This window comes from Hirundo rustica, chromosome 1 (genome assembly GCF_015227805.2).
Source record: "Hirundo rustica isolate bHirRus1 chromosome 1, bHirRus1.pri.v3, whole genome shotgun sequence".
Lineage (NCBI taxonomy): Eukaryota > Metazoa > Chordata > Aves > Passeriformes > Hirundinidae > Hirundo > Hirundo rustica.
In genome coordinates, this window is record NC_053450.1 from 79,890,951 (window position 1) to 79,916,080 (window position 25,130).

At 35.4% G+C, this 25,130-nt stretch overlaps 1 long non-coding RNA gene across 1 annotated transcript; it reads right to left on the bottom strand.

Moving 5' to 3' along the window:
* Positions 1 to 19,096: 19,096 nt before the first annotated feature.
* LOC120758082 (uncharacterized) lies at positions 19,097 to 20,252 on the bottom strand. The gene is made up of 3 exons (XR_005702773.1): positions 20,145 to 20,252; positions 19,732 to 19,888; positions 19,097 to 19,219 (listed from the first exon to the last, which is right to left on the bottom strand). It is a non-coding gene; the product is annotated as an uncharacterized LOC120758082 (long non-coding RNA).
* Positions 20,253 to 25,130: the final 4,878 nt, after the last annotated feature.

A 25,130-nucleotide genomic window follows, 5' to 3' on the forward strand; every position in this document is an offset into this window, starting at 1 on the left:
CCCAAAAAAACACCACCACCAGCTTTCTCAGAAATCAATGATTTTAGGTCTTCCTTGCTTGTGAGAATTTCCTATTTGTCTCAGGTGAGAAGGAGAGTGCTAATCTTTTTTAATGCGCAAAGTACAGAGGCAAGAAGTGCAGTGGAACATAATATATCTTTGCTAGGCAAAGATACATAAGGTGACATATGTGTCTTTGCCAAAATTAGGGTTTTTCAAAATCACAGCCAATTTAATGAAATTAAAATAAAACATTACAAACTTGGAAGTGTAAATTAAATCATGTAAGGTTTAGTAGTTTCTCTGCCTCAGCTGTGTCCTTGCACATTGAACTTCAGCAAATTTCTGTCTTAATGTAGCACCAAATCCCACATATCTTTTTTCCCATGACTACCCTGCTGAATGCCAGCAGACCTTTACCTATGAATGACATCATAACTTGATTAGCTGTTTCTGAGTGTCTCGATATTCTAATGCTGTGTTATTACTATGCATATGCATGGTGCTATAAAGTAGTAATAATTTTTATTCTTCAGGAATTTATTTTCAACTGCTGTTAATATGCTATTGAAATATGATAACTATGAAGGGGAGGAGGGAAAGAGTTGTATTTAGAATAGACTGAAAAGTATTTTTCACCTGCTTACTGTTCCATCTCTGGTTAGATTTTTCTATTCAACACACTGTGCAAGGCAGCCCTGAATACAGATAAGCATTAATGCATTGGCAGTAAATATAAGATGCAATTAAATGAATTTTCAATGAGTGGTGCTTGATGAGGCAGGATACTTGTTCCTACTCAGGTACCTGTTTCTTTTATTTTTTGGTTGACGTGTTTCAAAGGGATTTTTGGATGCAGAATACAAACATACAAACAAATGTCCCAATGAATACAATCGTCCTGTAGCTTCTTTTGTTGTTCATCTTTTTCAAAGGCTTCCATATGAAAAGCAAACAAAAATATTGTATTAATATCTTGTTTCATTTGGCCTCACTGTAACTGTTAGGTGAACTGCTGTTTCACCTGTAGTCTGGTCTCGGTAATTAAAGTTTGTTGTTTTCATAAATCCACTGATCTCCTGAAAAGACAAAGGCGATGCAAGTTCAGTGATGAAAAACAGGAAACAGTAGATGCCTATGGTGGTTTAAAAAATGCCTGGAAAATTAAGCTCACTCAAGCTGTTCATTTTCCCCCACCCCTTCCAGCAATGGAGGGACACTAAGGAGAGATTATAAATTGGAGCAACAATTTATTGTACAGAAGAGAGAAAGGGTGTTTTACCCACAAGAGGGTATGCACCACTAAATGTTCCCCCAGGCAGCACCCAGCGTGGTCTCCAACAAAGACAATGTGGCAAATCGAGAAGCTTCAGCTACTTAACTTCCCCCCGCCCTGCGCTGTCCAAATACAACAGGAAGCAGGAACAACCCAAATACTGGAAGCCAGTTTGTCTGAATAATGAGCCATTCTGGTGAAGCGTTGTACAGCAGGACTCAGGCCCCGCTGCTGCTCTCCGGTGCGGCAGCAGCGGCACGGTCCCAGATCCTCTCCCCTGAGCTAGGCAAAAACTGTGCATGTTCTCCTTTCAGCTCTGTCATTTCCCTTTTCCCAACACCAGCGACTTCCTGCCAGAACCACACCCCCAGTAATGATATGGCTGGTATGGAATTCAACAGTGACAGAAACTCCACCCGGTTTCTTCGCTTTACCCAGGAAATGCCTCAATCTCTGATGAACATCTGCAGATCCTGAAAAACTTGCTTGTAACAGCTGAGTCATTTTCAGGGCATCTGAGAGATAAAATTATAATTGCTTGGTTTTGTCTCCTTTACAGTATGAGACAAAGCACTTCTGGGGTTTCATTTGTCTGTTGGATTTTTAATGGTGAAATTATTGAAAAAAATATTTGCTACTTAGAATTTGTCAGTATGTATTTTCTCAGTGTAATTATAAATGTTTCTTTTTCTTGTGAAAACTAAATAAAGGAAACTATTGAATTGGTGAGAATTATCCTACATTAGACTATGGATCCAATTGCAGGGAAAAAAGTTGGATATTTTTCCTCTTCTAAGTTAGTAAATATTTATGGTCATGAAGAGACCTGGACAAAGGAGCAGAAAGGTTCTAAATTCTTGTGCTGGCTTTGGCTGGGATACACCTAATTTATAGCATGGAGGCGATATTTTTTATTTATTCTGAAAACTGTTGATAACACAGGGATGCTTTAGTTACTACTGAGGAGTAACTACGCTCTGTATATGAGGTAAGGCCTTTTCTGCCTCTTACCCCACCCACCAGTGATTAGGCTGTGAGTACATAAGACTTTGGGAGGGGTCACAGCTGGGACAGGTGACCCCAACTTACTCAAGGGATACTCCAGGCCATATGATATCAATTTCAGCAGATACAGCTGGAGGAATAAAAAAGGAAAGGGGTGATATTCAAAGCAATGTTTTTTGTTTTTCCAAACAGCTGTTATTCATGGTGGAATCATGTTTTCCTGAGGATGTACGAACACCTGCCTGCCGGTTGGAGGAATTGAATCAATGCCTTGTTTCACTTTGCTTGTATGCACAACTTTTGCTTTCCCTATTAAACTGTGTTTATCTCAACACATGAGTTTTCTCACTTTTTTCCTTCCAGTTCTCTCCCTCCAGATGGGGAGTGAGTGAGTGGATGTGTAGTGCTTAGCTATGCTAAACTATGACAAGTCTTCATAGTTTGGCAAAGCTAAATATTTAAGGTACTGAAGTACCTTCTTCTAAGGTACTTCAGTACCTTAAATATTTGGAGATGTTCCTTTGCTTTGTTTTTGGTGTGATTTTGGAACTCTTCTGTAAAGAGTTTCATTTTCTTCTCCCTTTTGACAGGACCAACCCATTCATGGTCTTTCTAGCTTAGGTATTTCCTTAAAATTACTAGAATTCTGTGGAGTGAGAGGAAAAAAAAAGCCTCTATCCTTTAATTAAAAAAAAAAAAAAAAAAAAAAAGTAATGAGAAGTGTGCATGCAAAGAAGCAGAGGTCTGAATCTTTGGGGAAAACCACAGCGAGGAGATGAAATTGAGATATTTGAGGGGAAAAAAATAGGAGTGGGACTTTTTAAGTGGAAAGCAAAGAGGAAAAAATAGTCTTGGTTTTAGGGAGAGGAATAAAAAGGTAAAAATAATTTGGATATTGGAAACTGAAATTTAATACAAGTGGATGATCAGAAATTTGTTAGAACAGAAAGAAGTAATGGAAACATATGCATAAAAGTGAAGTAGCCTAGGAGAGATGTCTGGAGGGAAGAAGTTATTAGTGATGTTGGGTAACAGCATGAGTCTGTCAGATGTCACAGTAGGAGAGAAATGAAGGAAAGTGTATTTGCACTTGAGGAGCTGGAAAATGAAATATGTGATCTTCTAGGGTTATAAAGAAATCTCTTATACAATGTAATAAGCAAAAATGTTCTATCCTGCTGTATTTTATTGCAAAATTGTTCCATCCTGCTGTATTTTATTAAGGATCATATATATGCTCTAGTGAGCACTTTCATCAGTATTGTGATCCTCCCAAACTTACTAAGAAAGCAAAGGGATACCACCCTTCCTTGAACAAACAACATGCTATAGGGTTGTAAAGAAGTTCGAGACAAACAATGAAAAATCAATTTTTCTTTTGTGATTGTTAAAATAAATCTGAATTATAGCTTAGCCTGTAACAATTCATTGAATAGCCTGTCCATCACTTGTCCAGCAGTTAAAAATTAAAAGTTTAGGTAGCATTCCTTTCTTCTGCTCTTAGATGTCAATGACGTCGGAATGCAACCGGAAAAAGAATGTTTTCAATCAAATATTCAAAGAGGTTATACAGACACAATTACTGCTTATTTGAATCCAGTAATCCAGTCCTCATGCCTTTCATGTTGGATATTCCAGGTAGTAGTTTTACAAACTGGACAGAAATGCATTTGTTAAAATTTAGATCAATGATTTAGATTCTTTGCTAGTAATTCTTGTTGCCATTGTATTTGATTGCTTCACTTAAAATTCAAAAATATTGCCAAAGTGACAAAATGTCTGAGAATTGTCAGCGATATGTTCTTTTTTATCTTCTTACTTGTATTAATCATAACAGAATACTTTTCAGCTCTTGGTTAATAAAATGTCAGTTACATTAGAATTGCTCTTGAATGATTAAATGAAAATAAAATTTCATTCTAATGGACTAAGGTATTCAAATATATTTTTTGATGATTGAGGAGTATACTGATAGAAGTTACACTGTTTAACAAGTTCATGCAGTTGCTGTATCCAGACTGTACTGGTAAGTGATTATTACATTTCTACTACGGCTTTAATTCATGGATAAGAAAAAAAACCAAACAAACAAAAAAAACCCACCCACCCACACACACACACACACACAAAAATTTAAAAAAAAAAACAAAAAAAACCCCCACACCACCATGTACAATGTGGTTCTTTATTCTGTCCAAAGATTAAACACTTTTTTAGCATACATTTCAGCTTGCAATCTCTTAAGCAGAAAATAAATCCAGGTTAAGCATCTACTTTTTAAATCTTCTGGACCAAATGAAAATAAAAACTTTATATGCACATTAAATACACTAAATTTGGATGAAAGAAGTGTTTGAGTCTAGACCTTAAAATGACTACTTCAGTATTATATTACTGAAATGAACATAGAACTTAAGTTCTGATTTAGGATATGGCACAGCTTTCAATGATAAAAGAGTTTAAAACTGTAGGCTTTTTCCCTCAGACAGCAAAGGTGTTTTCTTAGTAGCAATTATATGCATCCAATCATCTTCCATTCTGTCATATTTCCAAATCCCAGGTTTGCTGGGTTTATGTGGTGTTTATTTCTCCTTGAAATTTTGAGATGCTAAAAAACATGAAACTTTACTTTAAAGGTTTTCAGCAATTTGGGCCATGGCAGCTTAAATCTCAAAGCTTATACATCCCCCAATTACTCTTGAAAGGGGGCTTCTAAAATGTCACTTCTGGTGTAGTTTAAAAAAGGCTTCAGAGCTTAAATGTTCCTCCTCCAGCTGTGACTTGAACATGGGCATTTTTCTTTAATATTTTATTATCTGGATTATCATCTTGAGAAAAAAAAATCAGCAGATAAGGATAACTATAATATATCCTACTGTGCTATAAGGTGCAAATAAACAAGGTCAAGACTGCAATGAAGAACTTGCAAATATCTCTGCAGTTGGAAATATGAAGCAAGAATAACTGTTTACTTGATACAACATTTAAGCTTAGCAGTTATGTTCCCTTGTTACCAGCAGGAAGAAAATAAAAGTAAATATTCTGTCCTCATCTTCCAATTACATGATAAAGATGCTGAAGACAGCCCTTTGATGCTTGTTGAATTGCTACTTAGCCAAACGACTAAAGTAACTCTAATACTTTTTCCTATTTTTTTTTTTTTTAACCAGTGTAATGATTTAGAGGTCAGTTCATATGAGATAAGTAATTTTAATTTGATTTAATGACTCTTGATACTCAAAAGCTTTACCTCTGGCATATTTAAGAGAAAATAATGCTTTCAGTATCCTTTATTAGAGTTAATCCATTTGCTTGAACTGTGATGACTCATTTTTCTCTGGATCTTCTCTTCTCAGCAGGAATGTGGTCATTACAATGTTTACTGCACACTGATAATATACCAGACTATTTGTACTCCTTCAGTTGAGATGTGAACAAAATGCACCACTCACACACCTGTGTTCCCTCTTAGCTGGTGGGTTTTTAGCTCCCAGCAAAACTTAATGATACATGCTTCAGTCTCATGATTGCTAATGAAATGGCAAGAATTCTGCATTTTTATGTTAAGTAAACTTGATGCAATGCTTATATCCTTCATTCACTCTAACTTTCATGTGAAGTTTATTTTTTACAGAACAAATATATCACAGAAGGCAGCCAGATTAGCTGCAGAAGAAAAAAATTCAAGGAGCACAAATATATACCTAATTATTAACTCTTGACAAAGCCAAGTGCTTTTGAGTGAGAGGGAGGGAAATACAATTATTTATCACTAAAAGTTTTCTCTTCTTCTAATAGTGTTGGCACTTAAAAAGTAAAACCTCTGTTCTGTGTAGGTTTAAAGCTTTTGTTTTCATGTACTCCTTGTTGACAGACCTTTTTTTCTTTTTGATCTTGTTCTATGATCCTTCATAAGGTTGCTAAACAAAGCATGTAACACTAGTAAGGTCACATTGAAGAATTAGTTTTCCAGACAGTAGCTAAAGGCTCATTGACCTTGTACAAAAGAAAGTAGGATTTTTTTTTTTTTTTTTTTTTTTTTTTTCCATTAAATGAAAGAAAAAGTAGAGTGCTCTGGAAGAATACTTGCAAACATACTCTAACCATTTCTCCAACAACTTTTTCAGGTAAAGGAACACTTAGAAATTATGGAAAGTGGTTGACTGGGGAAATGAATACAACATAACTAAGCAAAATTGAAATTACTGCAGTACTTCTATTACTATTTACCTTCCTACATGGTTTCGTACAAACTCAGATGTGATGTGTGAGAGAGAAGATATTGTTTCTAGATTAAACAATAAAACACAAATTGTCAATATTTAACAAGATAAAACTTCTAATAAAAACAAATTACATACCCTGAAAGTATGAAAATAATTGGTTAAAACAATCAACATATTTTCAATAGAAAGGGTGTGAGTACCACAAAATTCCTTTGATATTTATGCTCGTAGTAGCACATATGTAGAATATGCTTCATAGTAAATATCTGAAAATATCTCCAAATACCCACAACTTTTTACTCAGGAGAACCATGTGCTATTTGTGCATATAAAACTGAAACATGGATGACTATAAGTCTTTGGAACACAGTTATGCTCATAATTAGGCTTAGAGCAGTACAAAAGGTACTATTTACATAGTATGTTCTGAATAAATACTATCCTGATAATTAACTCATGAATATCCAGATCCAGTGAACAATTACTTTTTAATGTTGTAGTTACAAGCATTCTTCACCATGTAACATACAATTTTTGTATTTTTGTTTTGTCTTGACCTCTATAATCAGAGATAATTTTTCATAATAAAATTGTAATGCAACTAATATACCTACATTATAAAAATGTATTTATTAATGACTAGAATGTTGATGAAAAAATATTAAATAATACTATCAAAGAAGTTTTAAGACAAAAAATAAGGTGGGGATTTTTTTAAAAATAAATTAACATTAGAGATATCCTTATGTAATTCATTATTAAATTATTAATGAAGTTACCTCTTTCTGGATGAAAAGGATGCTGACCCATGAGGTAATTTTATTCAACAGAGATTACTCTAGTATATCTTTTAAAATTCAATTTCAAATCTTATTCTGGAGTCAATAACTTCATTTTGTTCTGGCAGAATGTGATATATATTTATAACATTGCATTTTCAACAAAGGATACTGATCCATTGGGAAATATGAAAAAAAAGGAGGAAGTTAGAAACTCTAGAAACTGATGTAGGCATGCATTAATTTAGGTTCTTTACTCTAATGAGTAGAAGTCTTTATCAGGAAGAGAATAGCAAGATTTTAAATGCGTGAAGTTGTCTGGTGGAAAGGTTTGCTTCTTTGGTTTCTGTTCACATATCAAGTAGTATGCTGACAAAATTAGTTTCAAAGATAAATTAAAAAGAAAGACCATAGTTTACTGTATATTGCATTTAAGATTATCATTTGGGAAATTCCAAGATTTACTACTGGATATACTTCCTTTAAAACCTTGCAAAAACTACTTTAAGATGATATACATGATCTGTATATCACTACTCTTTGAAAGCAATTTCTTCAGGAAACTACTTGACACAAACAGAAATTATTAAAAATAAATGTGTATTTAATGGAATGCAGTAGTTTCACAAAAAATTGTTTAAAATCGGTGTTTCTGCCAGGATATAGGTGATTACTCTTATGGCCAATCCTATTGTCTTTGTGATTTCCAAGATGTTAACTACCAAACCCAAGAATTTCTTTTCTTTAACCATGAATGCAGTACAAAAAAGAGACTTCTGAGTGGATAAAATGTTAAAGCTTTTTTTTCCTTCTTTGAAGTTGTTAAAATATACCATAGAACATAAAGAGAGCATGTAATCAACAATTTTCTTTTCATACAATAAATCACAGAACACTTCTGACTGACTTTGGAATGAGTCTGCTCTTAGAACTGAATTTGCACGTGATGAAATTCTGTGCATTAGCTGATAGGAAAAAGCAAAAAAAATTATACAAGCAAAAATTTTACACAAGCTAAATATTATGCTTAACAAATATTGTTGAAATGAGAGTGACTGAAATGAGAGCAACATGTTAAGGTCTTTCAGGGAATCTAGGTTTTAACTTCACAGTGGTACACTAGGAAAAAGGGCTACTCACCTCAATTTTATTTAGTCAGAGCTATTTTATTTCAGCAGTACATTATTGAAAACAATCCCAAAACTAGGCTGGGTAATGGTATGGCAATCTAAGGAAGCAAATAAGAAAAAGTTAAAATACTGTTTGGTACAACTGTATATGAAGAACTGATGCCTCACTGTTTTCTAGTGTTGGGGTGCTCTTTTCTGCTTCTTGATGGAAATAACCAGCAGAACTAAAAGGAAGTTTTAAGAACAGATATGAAGAGGAAGAATTGTTTGTTTTTGTTATGTTACTTAGAGCACATCTTTTACAAGCCGTGAAGAAGAAACCCAAAAGGAGTACAAGAGGGATTTTGATAATGTTATCCCTGTGAAAATAAATGAAAATAATCGTTGAAATTCAGTATGGAAACCTCAACTCTCTGACATCAGAAAGAAAGAAAAAAAAAAAAAAATGGAGCACAATTTGAAGTACTCTGCAACAGGAATATGAATAATTTACAATATTTTTCCGGAATAGAATGAGTTATTGGATAATATATTAGAATAGCAAAACCCTAAAAGATGAAATTCAGCTGACAACTGAAATTCACACAGCAGGATTGCTCCCTTCTCATATCAGTTCAAAATAACATTAGGGCTAGAAAAGAGAATACTTCAGTGTTTGAACTTGAAATATGATAAGCACTCTAGGAATAAGAACTGTAATGACACGGACAGAAGCTTTCTCCTAGGGGCAGTGTACATAAAGATTTTGGGGAATGGTTTCATAATGATCTGATAAAAGTGAAAGTTTCTAGTGTTGAGAAACATTGCTATTTAATGCTCTTATTTAATAGTAAGTCTAAGTACATTTCAGCAGGTAGTCTGAATACTAACATCATCTATCTTAATCTTAAGTGCTTAATGAAAACTTATTTAAAAACTCAGGACTGTATTAAAAAAAAAAAATCAAAAAAGCAAATGGAGAAATTTTAAAAAACTTTGAGGTAGGATATAACTGTAGTTTGCATAAAAAAAATAAAATTATAAATTTGACATTTACTTTAAGATAATGGTACATAAACATAAATTTTTAGTTGTGCTGAAAGACTGACATTTGACAGTTGGGTTCAGTAAAAGGATAAAAATTTTTGCAGAATTAAGCCATAGTATATATATATTTATTTTTTTTTCCCTTGTCTCTGCCTCGTTTATATAATTTCTGTGCACTATCACTCAATATTTTCTTTCCTGAAAGATTATTTACTCCTGCCATCTTACTCCTTTGGATTGAAATGCAAATGAAAAATGTACTTCTTTTAAGTTTCAAGTTCACCAGTCAAACTTGAGTTAAACTCATTGTAAATAAAAGAAATTAAATTTTATTGCACTGTTCGGTGTAGTGATCAAAAGACATAATGATCTATATATGCAGATGTGCAATTTTCCATGCTCACCTCAGTCATGTAATTTTTCAGGCTATTGGATAGGTCACTGATAATTAAGGCATAACAGATTTTAAAACTGCATGTAAAATGCAATCTAGAAAATTATGCTTTTTGACCTAATAATGTTACATGCTTCTTTATAATTTTAAATGTTTTTGTTGTCTAACAAATGGACATAAATGAGCAATTTAACAATACATTGAAATATTTTGTGCATGATGGTTTACTTCATCTGTAAATTGAAATGTCAGAAATGTTTCTACTCCACATTTTCAAAAGTCACAAGTGATTTATTTTAGGTCTAATTTAAAAAGCGAAAAATCAACAATATATTTTTGAGAGATATGAGGATGCAGCAAAATGCCTGTTTAAGCTATATCAGCAGTTTCATAGCTTTAGCAGATCTTTGCAGTGTTCTGTGTCCTTTCTGCTTTATTTTATATTTTTATCAGTGGAATATATTGTGGAAAACTGGAGGATTTTGTTTATGGACTCTGATTGTAATTATAGAATGGACTGGGTTTGAAGGAACCTTCAAGATCATCTAGTTTTAATTCCTCTGCTATGGGCATGGACCCAGGTTGCTCAAAGCCCCATCTAACCTGGCCTTGAACACTTCTAGGAATGGGACACTGACAACTCTCTGGGCAACATGTGCCAGTGCCTCACCACCCTCAAAATGTAGAGTTTCTTTCAAATATCCAATCTAAACTTACTACCAGTTTGAAGCCACTCTCAATTGTTCTATCACTGCATGCCCTTATAAACAGTTCCTCTTCAGATTTCTTTTAGGCCCTTGCTGTGGACCCCAGACTGAACACAGTACTCCAGGTGGGATCTCACCAGAGCAGAGTAGAGGGGCAGAATCACCTCCCTTACCCTGCTGGCCAGGATGCTTCTGATGCAGACCAGGATACAGTTTGGTTTCTGGAGTGGGAGCGCCCGTTCCTGTCCAGCCTCTCATCCGCCAGCACCACCAAGTTCTTGCAGAGCTGCTCTGGATTTGTCCAACCCCCAGCCTGTGCTGACACTGCAGGCTGCCCTGACCCAGGTGCAGCAGGGTGCACTTGGCCTTGCTGAACCTCATGATTCCTTGGGCACAATACTCAAGATTGGCCAGATCCCTCTGGATGGTATCCCATGCTTAAGGTGTGTCAGCTGCACCCCTCCATCTAAGGGAAAACTTTTATCAAGGGGAGACTGTCAACAAATTGATTAAACCTAGTAATGATTCATATCAGGTTGCCAATCAAGCAGAGGAAGAGGAGTGGCAAAAAGGACTGGAAATGGATTTGTTTGATTGTCAGTCATGTTCAGCAGTTAAGACTGAGGAACGCCCTTTGCATCCAGAAGAGAGCTGTGGAAGGATCCCTAGAACAGTCACAACACCAGGGCACTGTGGAGCATGAAACCCTTTGTCCTGGAAGGGTCTTGCATTTTTGCCATCAGGCGAAACAGAATAAACATGTTCCTCAGTAGCAACCCTTCAAATAGCTACTGCAAGATACACCAGCATATTTGCCCTTCTTGTTTTGTATCTTTATTCATTAGATTTCCAGGTAATACTAGGAAGTTGTTTGGTTTGGATCAGAGATAGTGAGCTAAGTGCTGCTGGAAATATTTTATAATTATGTCAATTTCCAGCTGTCTTAAGCTACTGCTTTCTTTGTTCTAATTCTTACACATAATTTATGTTTTCCCACACATTTCCTTTCCCATCATCCAACTCCTTTTGTTGTCAGTTCTCCCTTTTTATCTCCATGATATCCTGTAAATCTAGGATCCGTAGACCAGTAAGCACCAAACATGACATCAACTGAATGAGTGCAACAGTCATGTCAATCCTGGAATAATATTCTGATGGATCGTAAATAGTGGTATTACCAGAAAAAGTGCAATTTGCGTAGATTTGTCATATAGTAAGTAGTTAAATTGAGTGTATAATAAGTGAGCAAGAGATGTTTTCTCAGGAAATGCAGCTGACAGGAGGAGGTGAAATAATCTTCGGAAGGAAGTGCTAATTTTTTACACACTTATCTCCATTTTTCTATCATCTGCAACTCTAGGATCCAATTTATAGCTGACATTACTGCTTACCATCCAAGTTTTACTATAAAAATAAGCAATTTCTTTTTTTTTCTTAGCTGCTATGTTAGATCAGCATTGAATGCAAATGTTTTGCGGACCCACGGAAATATGAAACAGCCACAACTTTTTCTACTTATCCCCAAGCCTTTTGTTTTTTCATTTTAATGCACAGATGTAGCATATTGCTTTTATGTAGGTGAGTTGTTTAATTTAGTTTAATCCCAGGGAGAAATATTTAGATATTTTTAGATATAATAATTTTTAGATATAATAAAGAGAGACACTTGCCATTTGTGATTGTAGATTTAAACCCTACAAAATTTTCCGTTGAAGCTGAAGATACAGTAAATATTAAAATAATAATAATAATAAAAATAGAATTATAAAAGTATATGTTCTATTTTTTCCTGATTCTTATCTGAGTAGTGAGTTGAACCTGGCCAGTGGCCAAAAGCCCTCACCACCTCCTGATCACTTTCCTCTCCACTGGGCTGGGATTAAAATCGAAGGAAAGTGATAGGTCATGGGTTGAGAAAATGACAGTTTAATAAAGAATGAAATAGCTGTGTTTGCAAGCAAAACAAAATAAGAAATTGATTCACTATTTCCTATCAAGGAGGCATATGTCCAGCCACTTCTGGAAAGCAGGGACTCTGCACCTGTAAGTGTTTCTTGGAAAAAGAGCAGAGTTTTGAAAGTCCTGCCTTGCTTCTCCTTTCCCTGAGCTTTTGCTGCTGAGCACAACATTTTACGGTTTGCAATATCCCTTTAGACAATTTGGATCAGCTGTTCATTCTGCCTGTGCCCCTTCCTGACCCCTTGTGCCCCAGTCTGCTTGCTTTGAGTCAAAAAGTGGGAAGACAGCCTTGATGCTCTGTAAAGACTGTTGAGCCAAAATACTGGTGTGTTATCAATGTTTAGCCACAAAGCACAGAACTATATGGGCTGCTGTGAAGAAACTTAACTCCATTGCAGCCAAACCCAGTACAGAGCATATTTTTCTGCTGAAATGCTGTAGCTATATATTTTGTAGTCTGTGTCCATGAAGACAAAAACAAGAGGATGATGTTTAAAGACATTGGGGACAAGTGCAAATTGTTTACTCCTTCCAAGTATTCAGTAATTTTAAGTAAATTTGTTTTGAATATATTAATCATACTCTTGCTATATGTTTAGAAATGCAGGATTCGATTTTGTAAATAACAGTATCATTTACTACATAGCTTTATAATGCATTTTCTAATGAATGGTATGTTCATTTGACCTTGCTATGTTATTACTTGCCTACCAGTTAACATACAAATTGCTCAGGAATTTATTTCTATTCTGAGATTAAAGCATTTGTCATGTTTTTGATTTCCAATTACTATTTATCATTTTTTCTCTATTTCAAATATATGAGAAGCTGTATTTTGACTATTTTTTTTTAAAGACCATAACTACTTAGCTAATACTGTATAAGTGCAATCCCCTTAATAAATTGACAGCTTTATTTTAAATTAGCATCCCTAAATTTGAAACTACTTATTTTGCAATCATCTTCTAAAAGTAGTCTAGTAAATAACAGTATTATTTCACAGATATATTTCCTTTACTTCTCTGTTGTTTTGCTAAACTTGTAACTGCATATTTGTTTCTCTAAGAAGAATCAAGTACAGAATATTGTTCTCATATTCTGTAGAAGGAGGGTATTTTTTAAATTTGTACTTCCACTGCAAGTAAAAATAGTCATGCTAAGAAATAAAACTCCTTAAGTGGAGCAGTGTTGTGTATTACAGAGACACATTCTAATTTTAGTGCATTCCATGAAAGATTGGTATAATTTTACCTAATAAATATTCTATTTTTTAAGTCAGTGATAACTATCCATAACTAGCTTTTGTGATGCTTGTTTACTTTTTTCAACTTTTACTGTCATTAAAGATACTCTCACTGAAAATATTCAGTTTTTACACACAACAGCTTTCAACAACATACCATTCTCCCTCCTTCCCCTTCATGTTTAAATCACCAGCAGTTTATGGACTGGGTTTCATAAACTGTCTATAACTGGACCTGATTGAACAGGAACAGATAGCAGGTGAAGAGAATTTTCAATATCAACTCTGTTGCCAAAGAAAACATGTAATTAAACAGCTCCATAGAATTATTATCTCCAGATAATATTTTCAAAATGCTTAATTTTAGTTCTTTCTTTCTTGAATACTTAGTATTTTATCATAACATTTTCATTTTCTATATAGATAAAAATATATATATCAGAGTGCTATATATCTGTTACATGACAGAAAATAATACTAATCAGCTTAGAGAAACTTTAGGTAATTATGAGGGCTGTGATAAGGCCATAAGAGGCAGTATTAAAAAAGATGTTGAGGACTGGGGTTTTTTTCACTACCATGTATTTTTAACCATTCTCTCTATGACTCCAAGTACAAGCTATGATAATAATACAGGGGGTTTTAAGCTGAATTATTTTCTTTTTGTTTATAAGTTCATACATACATATATCTATCCATATGTGTTTAAATGTGTATAGTTACATAAAAATCTATTTAGAAGTAAATATATATATGTATACATATACATATATATGTGAATATATATATTTTGAAGACAGAGTTAGAATTTTTTACTAATCATTATATATGTATATTATTGTTCTAGTTTTGTTCAAAACTGAGTGGAAACACAAATTAATGTAGTGGTTTAAGATTTGTCAAATTTTGTTTACTAAATTTAGTGTACTGCTCTTGGTGTTTACTCTCTTTTCTCCTTGTGAAATAGGATCAGGAGAAGCAAAGTAGGCTTAAGCTTAAAGATGAAAAAAAAAGTTTTATTAACACACATTAAAAGAATGGAAAAGGAAAAAAAGTTGAAAAAACCTCAAATCTTTAAATCACTCTTCCCTCCCCCTACAAACTGTTAACTTTCCTACAAAACAGCATAGGGAGACATAACCTGTGTTTTTCAGTCAGTTTCACTATTTAAACATAATATTTCATCACTTTGAGAGAGGAGTCTCCCTAGAGTCCTATGGAGACATTCACCACAAGACAAAAACAGTCTTGTGGCCCTCAATGTCACAAATCTGCAACCGCCCGGAATTTTTGTAGATTGTGCTGCTCCACCCGTTAGCAGCCTTTCCCCTGGCTACTCGTGGGCCTCTCAGTGTATCTGGGGTACTGTTTAAGGATGCTGCTTCTATTATAAAACAAGGATTCTCTTCTTCTATGTCTAAAATCATCTCTGTCTCAAAAGAAATAGAGACTCCAGGAGCCAGGGGCCTCAAATAATTTTCTCTCTAAAATCATCTTCGTCTCAAAGGCTGAAACCTCCTTTTACCCCAACAGCAAGGGGATTACTTTGTTCAAAATTCTCAATTAAATATTAATTATATCAATCCACAACTTTTAACTAGAACCAGCATTCCCCCAAACAACAGTAAGATATTACAATAAATAGTCTATTTCTCCACAGTTTACACCAGAGAAGTCTAGTTAAAAATGTCCACTTCTTCAATCCTTTCTTTCAATAGACTTTATCAGTTTTTCCACTCTTGCTCCACTGACTTAATGCTGTGTCTTTCCTACGTCCACTCTGTCTCTTTCTTCTCTCTCTCAGGGAAGGGTTAGGCCTTGGAAGCTTCGTTTTGGCAGGAAAGGGTTAAATCTGCCCAGGCCTGCAGTGGCTATGGGGTCTCTGCAGAACAGCAGTTTCTCCCCTTCTGCACCTCAGATCGGCCAGGTTTCCCACCACTCTTTTCCTCTCTGGGAATCACCGGAGGAGGCGGGGAGAGCTCTGCCCACCTCTCGGTGACAATCGGGATTGCCCCAGCCCAACGGGGCCCATAGCTGTTATCAGGGGCCCAGCGGAGATCCCTCCCAGCTCCGGGGCTCCAGGGCAGGATTTAAAAGCAGTTGAAGTTAAGCTGCAGCTTCTCCTCCCCTGCCAGGAGCCGATGGAGCCCAACCAGGCCTCGGGGCCTTCTCCACCCCAAGGTGGGGCCGGCTAACAGAACAGCCCATCTCGATGTTTAACTGGCCAGGAGGAAAGAAGGACTGGCTCGACAAAATCAGGATTTATACGGGTACTTCCAAAGTCGTATTCAACATTCTCAGTGGTCAAAGCATATGTCAGTATCTAAAATCAGCTTTTGATGGGTCTCTGTCCTTTCCAAAACAATAATTCCTCTTTAACTAAAACCCAGACTGTGCTAACCTATGACAATTATAAAGACCAACTTTGTGAAAAAGGATAAAGCTTTTCCTCTGAAGAGAGTAATTTTTTTTTTTTTTTTAAAGTTAAAACTAGAGGGTTGTTGGGGACACTAACTATTTGCTATTCATTTATTAGTTTAGGCAGGATTTGTTTAAATAGCCAAAAGCACAGTTATCTCTGAAATATGGTTTAGATGCCTGAAAGTACCATAATCACTACTCACCATTTTGATTCAACCATCTCTGGATATTCATGTCGGTTTTCTCTAGCAGCAGTAGTAGTAAGACTGAACAATTCTCAGTGATAATTTAATTGTATGTTGGTTAAGTTATACTTTGGGAGAGTTTTTATTTCATAGGAAGGTGGTTCAAAGTTCAAAAATCAAAACAGGATGAGCTCTTGTAAGCCATTGTAACCACTATTCCACAGGGGAAGTATAGTCAGATACGGCAGATGGGAACATTTCTAGAAACATCTGTTGTCCATCATTATTCTGCTCAGCAACCCAGATACTGTTGACAAGTTGTATGTAAATCATGCTGACAATTTGTTCAATGTCTTTCCTGCTGTGACCGAGGTTCTTCTGGTCATACCATCTATCAGATATACAGGACATTGTGGTCCTGTGAGAATGGCTCCTACTGTTTTGTTGGTCAATGAGCAATGATAGTCATTAAATCAGTGAAAAAGTTTCCCTGCCTAGAATATGTCTCTATCTTTTGGAAAGAATTGTTACCTCTTTCCCCCATTCTGTGTGAAAATGAACACTAGTTACTTACTGAATGTTATGCACACTAGAAAATTCTAAATTGCTTTCTGTGCCTTTTTCCTCTACTTTTTTAGTGACATTGGCAGATAATTCTCTACCCTTGTGTTTAAAAATTATTTTTATCTCAAGCATGTGACATACAAGTGGGAAATTATGCATACATTATTTTATAAATGTCAGGCTTTTTTAGTTTGGAAATGCTGCTATAAAATCTTTACATTGATAGAAAGATGATTTATACCCTTATCAGGCTTAAATTTACATCTTCCTCATTTTTTACCCTAGATTAATCAAAAAGATTTTGATGTGTGTTAGGGGCAGGGGAGGAAAGAATGTTTAATGTGTTTTCTTTTTAAATTATAGGTTTTCCGAATAATGAGCTAAACAACTGGACTTCAATAGGTCATTATAGAATTGCTATAGATTATTTAAAAACCCCTGTATTTTGAGTGAAAAAATAAGTGTAGAATGTTATCCTACTTAAAGACATGGGAGCATATTTATGGATTTCTTATGAGATGGGTAATATGTAGTTCTTGTGTGACAAATAAGAAAGCCTAGCAGATTAGTTATGATTTGGTTTAGTATACTGGCATTAATGGATTGTTGGGACTCCCATGGTCAAATGTGAATGCATGCAAGTTTCATAGGATGGCTAGAAGAATCACAGAAAAAACATTATATAATGATCTCTGAGTGCTCCCTGAGAAGTGCTGAATGTGCTGCTAAATTTATATAACCTTTAATGCATAAATATTTCAATAAACTTGCAGGAACATGTAGAATAAAAAGGCCAGATAATATTGTATAACTGCAGTTTCTCTATATTAAATGAAATCTCGTGTCTGTAATTAAGCTAAATTTATGTCATTAGACTATACTTTGATTAATGTAAATTTGCAATATTTCCCATTTAATTATATATATATATATATATATATATATAAAACATATTTTTATTTTTTAGAAAATGCCCTTTACTTATTTACAAACGTTATTTCAATTTGTTAAAATCTTTTAAAAGATTCAAAATTGACTGGTTTTAGTCCAAATTTCTCTAGTTTTATTTCTCCATATTTATTTTTGTTACTAAGAATATTTTTATCACCAACATCAGATGTACTATTTCTAAATAAATATTAATCTGTTCTGAAATAGTTCTAATAAGAAATATAGAAAATAATGGTACTTATTCTAAAGTGCCACTATATAATTGCTTTCTACCTTGATTCTAATGGATTTAAAATGTCACTAAAATTATTTATTTTGCAAATCAAAAATCAATAATGATTTGGAGTCCAGTTTGCAAGAAAATTAGAGGTAAAATATCAGGCACTTTATACTTTGTGACACATCTTTTTCATAAATTTATCCTTTTAATAGAGTATTTCAACATGTAGAATAATAATATATTCATGTAACAAAACACACAACATGAATAGGCCTTGAGATGGAAGATTAATGCAGCATTATGGTTCTACATCTTGGTTCTAAGTCTGAATGATATGCATTATAAGGAAACGAGTAAGAGGTCTGCATTCTGCAAACTTTTCTGAAATTAGGAGACTTCCTATGCTTCCACTCCAATCAGACATAATATTTAAATTGCAATAATAACAATAATAATAGCAATAATAATAACAATAATAACAATACTAATAATAAAATTGAAAGGAGATTGAAAATAAGCTGCATGGAGCATTGAAGCCCTGTTTTATTAGATTTATGTGTACTTATATAGTGTACTTAATTTCTGTAAAATGGTGCAGAACACCATACAATAAAAGAATTCATTCATTGAAGAAGGTAGAAAATGAAGTAAGCATACAACAATTTTTAAACTTTTGTGCAGTAACATATCTAAAAATAATATTAGTTATGTCTATGAAGATAAAAAACAAAACAAAAAAAAGCCTAACCAACAAAACCAAAAACAAAACAATAACAAAAAACACAAACAAAAACAAGCCAGGAAAAAAACAAATTAGACTTTATTTGTATGTGCTTCTAATTAATGAAAAGTGACTCTGAAATATTTCACAGTTTATTCCTTTTTGTTTTGTTTTGTTTTGTTTCAAAACTGTAGTTGGTATAAATTCCTTTCGGGGTGAATAGGCTAGCTCAGCACCCCGGCTTTTCCACAGGAGTGGGGAACCGTGCTCCCACAGCAAAACCTTAGGACGCACAGAACCTGTAGGAGTGGAGGCACACTCCTTGAGCCTTTGGAATCCATGAGGAGCAGGACAAAGGATTTGAGGAGAACTTCTTCTCTCAGGTAAATCCACGTGTTCATTGTGAATGGGTCTACGAGGGAAGAAGAGCCTAGAGCACTTCTGTGCACGGGGTTTTATGCAGGGGGTGTAACAGGGGTAGATACAAACATTTAACCAATGGGATACAACTGGGGAGGAGGAGAGGGGAGGATAGCAGAACTGGGGAACCAATAGTGTTACTCTGTGGAAGGGACTGTCTTACAGAGTCCAGTGGGGTTTCAAAGGATATGTATCAGACATAGAACTTTCTGGGTAAAAGGGATAAGTTTTACAGTAACTGACAGGGAGTTTAGGCAGGGTTTAGGTGATGGACAAGGAAGGTACTGGAATAAAGGGTGTGGAATAACTATATAGGAAACAAAAAGGAGTATACAAATTCTGGGGTAAACCATTAACACATGAAATATAGGGAAAGCAAGAATAAACCATTCTAACACAATACGACAAGTTGGCACATTTTATTTCTCTACTGCCATCCATCTGATCTCTTCAAATGACAGGGCTAAGGTATTTTTACAGTCTTTTCAAGAAACAAGCAAGTACCTTATGTGTGTATGTTGGGTTTGTGAGACTGGATTTCAGTAGCAGAGGGACTTCAGGGGTGGCTTCCAGAAGCTTCTTCTGAGTCCAGTACCGGCAAAGCCAGATGGCTCCAAGGCAGATCTGATCACCAACAGCAGTAGCACCTCTGTGAAAACACCTTTAGGAAAGGAAAAAAGGTATTGCACCAGAACAACTCTAGCCAGAGAGGAGGGGAATGAGAATATGTGAGAGAAACAACTGTAGACACCAATATGCTGAAAGAGTAAAGCATGAAACAGAGAGCTCTTTCAAAAATTCTTTTATCACTTCTGTATTCTGGTGAAAGAGTGCTCAACCAGTGTTATCAACTGCATACAGAGCAGCTATAGACTGTTGTAAATGTGGATTAAACAAAACATTGGGATTTTATTTACCTTCGAACTTCTGTTAACATTTAAACACGTCCATGAACTGTCACTTGTTGAGCTGAACAGCGCAGACACATCCTGCAACAGAGCAGAGGTGAATTTCACAGCAAGAACTGCAAACTTCTAGAGCCAGGGAAAATGCAGGAAAGCGCTGAGACCCCTATGGACGCAGCAGCTGTCTCTAGGGTGGTGTCTTAATGTGAGTGGAGCCAATACTGACAGCGGCTGCTCCCACTCCCTCATACAGGGCCCATAGGGAGTGTGAGTGACCAGGAATGTGGTGGCAGAGCAGGCAAACAGGGCAGGCAAACAGGGCATGGCACAGCAGCTTGCTCAAGTTTGTGCAACAGAGACGGCTTGTCTCTCACCATCTGGGAGCATCTAACAGAGACAGCAACCAGACCCAGAGTTTTGTGACAAAGGGCACAAAGAGGTCTTTACATCACCAGTCTCATCACTCTAGTCATTCTCAGCTATGGTTTTTGCAGGCTGCAGAGTTCGTTCTCCTGTCCACTGCACCAGATGTGTCAGAGGCCTCCAGCCAGATCTTCTGATGGTAGATGTAGCTCTCTAGATCTCAGGTTGCCCAGCATGCCAAATGTCTCTCTGGGGTGACAATCATTCCTTTTGCAGAAGTTGTGTTCTTGTTGCTGAGCGGTGTTGTCAGGTGAAGGAGCTACAAAGGATGTGAGCAGGCTGTGAAGCATTCATGAAAATGTGTGAGAAAGGGGTTGGCTATCCTGGGAAATGCTAGAGGGGAGTCTCAAACCTCCAATGAAGTGGAGACACAGGTGGACTTAGAACTCTATCAAGTAGTTAGTCAGGGATCTCTTTGAACATAAAGGCTGGAATCTGGTCATTGACCATACTAGGAGGAAGACTCCTACTGCTGAAAACTTAGAATTATAGGTTCAGTTTCTTGGTATCTGCACAGAAGTTAGGAAGTGCATGTAATTTTTATTTGAAAACTGCAAAAAAAAAACCACTGGGATCACGGTCTAAAATCTAGGTCTTCCCCTCAAGGTGATCAGTTAGCTACAAACTAAAATCCTTTATTTTAAATCACATAAATCTTACATTTTTTCTCTGTATCGTGATAAAGTTTCACTAGGCAAGAAGAAGAAGGGATTCCATCTCTGACTGGTTCAACACTGAATCAAGTCTTATTTCATAGAAAGCAGTGCAATGAATGTATTTTTTTGAACTTTTGCATTTGAAGACTTTATGTATTCTGAGAAAATTCATTCAGTGTTGAGGACTTGCTGTAGTTCTAAGATATATTATTGCTATTTATTTACAACAGGAAAAATAATTAAAATAAATCACTGCTTAAAGTTTAAAAATCAACTAAATTTTGTTTGGAAGCTTCAAATTTCAATTATGGTATCTAAACATTGTCCAACCCTATGGCAATATCGATGATGATTCCTCAGAAAGTCTGAAAGGCTCCTATAAATACCCAGCTTGGGATGCACTTGTGGAGAAGGTCAGTCCTCAGATTATTTCCATAATACACACATGGATCTTAAAATGGATTAATCTGCATCCTTTCTGCCATGTGAAAGAAAATTTGTTTTAGAAACTAAAAAAAGAGAAAACTTAAAAACGTTAATATATTACTTAATATTTTTGCAAAGCAATGACAATTTCCATTTTCTTCACCCCAAAATGTAGTCAGTTGAATCAAGAAAACATATTAACATCTGAAAAGACATACAAATGCTGATATAAGCTAGAATGTCAGCAAGTTTATAGAGTTCATGATTGGCATGAAATAATTCAAAATAATTATTTAATATTCAATTTTTTGGCTCATATTTTTTGCAAAATTCCTAGCATTTTCTTTTAAAATTATTTTAAATAGCATTAATATAGAAGTCAGGACAATTTTATAATATCAAGTGTTAATTTAATTTTCTTTTAAGATAGTAGTTAGTTCGTGATTCATTTCTTCAATATAGCCCCCATCAAGGATCTTTGTAGGAATGAGAAACATTGCTTGCTTTTTTTTAAGTCTTTTTTCTTTTGCCCCATCCTTTTATAGCTCTTGCTATAATCTTGCTATAATCTGTGAATGCTGCAAAGGAAAAAAACAAAGGAAATAATGTGTATCTATGGAAGATAGATGAAAAAATGTTACTTTTTTTTTTAACTTATATTTTACAGCTAATCTACACTAAAGCTTTAGAGTATATTCTAAATTTGATTTTGGTATGGAATTAATTTTGTTTACTCTTTTCTCCACAGTCTTTTACCTTTTAAAATATTCTTGCTATAATACCATTTAGTATTTAGGAAATTGGTTTTGCAGCTAAATTTGAACCCATAATGCTTCTTACTCCGCAAAGCATTTATGCACGGATTTGAATATGATAGGTTTGAATTTGTTTTCTAGTTTAGACCAGGTCCATTACATTCAGATTACTTCATATTTCTGCTGTGACATTAAATTCTTTGCTGTAATGGTGCTCATTACTTGATACAATTTATATAAGTATCCTTTCAGCAACAGTCTTTAATTTCAATAATGTATTTTTTCCATAGAGATGAATGCCAGAGTCTTTATTTTGGTTTGTTTTGTTGTCCTTCTGAAGGAAATGAAAGCATTTGGGAAATCACTATAAGTAGCCAGATATTTGTTGTAACAGTGTGAACAACAGTAAGGTTTCCATCACTTGTTCTCTTTCTGAAATATTTAGAAGAGACTTGGTGGGACAGTAATATTTTTAGCCCAATATAGGACATAAATGATATAGGGCTAGTTAGGAAACACAAAATTGAGCTTATAGATCAGTACTGATGACAGCAATAAGATTCACAAAAATTATTTTCCTGCTTTGGGTATAAAAATGGGGGGGGAAAGTACTGGTTTTAGAGGTTTTAGAGGCATAAGTCTATTTCTGCATTTAGCAGGTGCTGAAACATGAATACTTCTTATTTCAGTTTGGTATGGGGTTTTTATACATTTTCCTCTGAGAAGTTTGGTAATAAGGATGCTCCAAATGAGTTACAGTCAAATTGTCACAATTGTTCCTACTGGGAAATGTACAGTGGAAACAATTCAATGCAGATCTTCTTTCAATTAAACTTTTTTTTTTTTTTTTCCCCAGGAATAAGTCTTGTGTCTGTTTCTGTTCCCGCACTGGGTGGGAGCTGACCTCTGGCTAGCTCAGGTCAACACAGCCACATATGTTCCCAGTCTGGGGGACATGCAGGCTATTACCTGCTGGGTCGGCTTCTCAGCAGCTAGACTCAATAGTGTCGTGACAGCAACGGCAGCAGAAGAAAAGGATGGCTGTCAGCTTTGCAGGTTAAAGATGTTTATTCAGGCCGGGCTGCGGGAAGTCTGCAGCCAGTCCAAACCTCAGGCCAGAGAGGCCAGAGACCGGAGCTGAAGAGCTGAGGAGCTGAGAGGCTGAGAGCTGAGAGAGTCTCTCTGCCACCTTATAAGCCGGGGAGAGGTTCCAGGGGGGTTACAACAAGACAACAAAGCAGGGGATTCAGGGGGTAACAAGGTGTGCCCACCCCCAAGCCCTGGACCACTAAAATCCAGAGCTAAAGGAATTCCCCCCAAGGGACCTATCACCTGAAGCCCTCTCCCTGAGAATTTGCAACCTGGGAGAGCTCCTCAAAGTGATAGACAGGCTGCCCCAGAGAGGGGGGGTGGGGCAGAGGGGATGTTACAAGTCAGGTGAGGAGTGGGAGGACTGACACAAAACACCTCATTATACAAACAACACAAAAAGGGTTACAACATTGGGGATACAGTGAAATGAACCATAACATAAACTTCTTATAAAAACCTAATAAAACAGTTCTGCACCACCACAAACTCTGAAGGTGAGAAACAAATGGAAATGTCAAAATCAATGGAAATTCATGGACTGATTTAGTTCTGTGGATCTTACTGTTTGATATACTGAAGTATGATTAACAATACCAAAGTTCTCTAGAAACTTGTGATATTTCATGTTGCCCTCTTGATAGGGAAGGGAATTCCTGTTGTCACATGTAATTCAAATTGAGTGAACCCACCCACCAAATAAGTCACAAGGTCAACAACTCTCTTAATAAAGATAACTTTTTGGGGTTTTTCATATTTTATTTAGGAAAGTGCTATTATTATTTTAAAATACAATACAGTAGAAACATTATCTTTGTGAAAGGTAAGCAGAGCAACTTGAATCCAGAAAATGAATATTTAAAACTTAGGGATAATTACAGTATTTATTTTAAGTTCTGTTTAGAATTAAGATTAACTTTCCATGGAAGACTGCTATCATCAAAAATTTTTGATGATTTTTCTAAAGCAACAGGAATTAAGAGATCAGCCTTCTACCTTTCTGTTCTCGTTATAGCTTTTGAACCCATAAACACTTAGAATCAAATTTCTCGAAGATGTGAAAGTCATAAACTTCATGTAAGTTAGGCAATTGGGAGACAACTAAAAAAGGAGATAGCTTCTGTGACCTCCAGAACAATGTCTGGCCTGTTACTTCATGTCTGTTGGTCAGGAAAGAAAATGTGGATACTTTAATAGAAATGAGCGGAAGACGTATTGGAAGAAATACAGGATATAAAAGTAGATGGGACAAGATCCCTGCAAAAATAAAGACAGCTATGAGTAATTTTGTCAACTCTAGGAAATTAATTTAATTATTTCATATGCCCTTGCAACAGCTTCATTATTGGTAGGAAAAAAATATACTGGAACTGCTCTGAAAAGTAAAGTCAGTTACAAGAAAGATTTAGTAAGACAGGTTCCTTCCATTTAATGAGAATCATTTTATGACCCTCGGCATGCAACCACAATTTTCAGCAGTGATTACTCATGTTATGATCTTTATATTTCTAATAGCCAATAATGCAAAGGACCTAAATCAAAGGACTTAATGGTCAGCAATTACTAAACACAGCCTTTGAAATGTAGAATTTAGGGTTTTTTTTTTTTTCTTTTTAACAGGGAGATTATAGGTAGAATGCTTCTGCCTT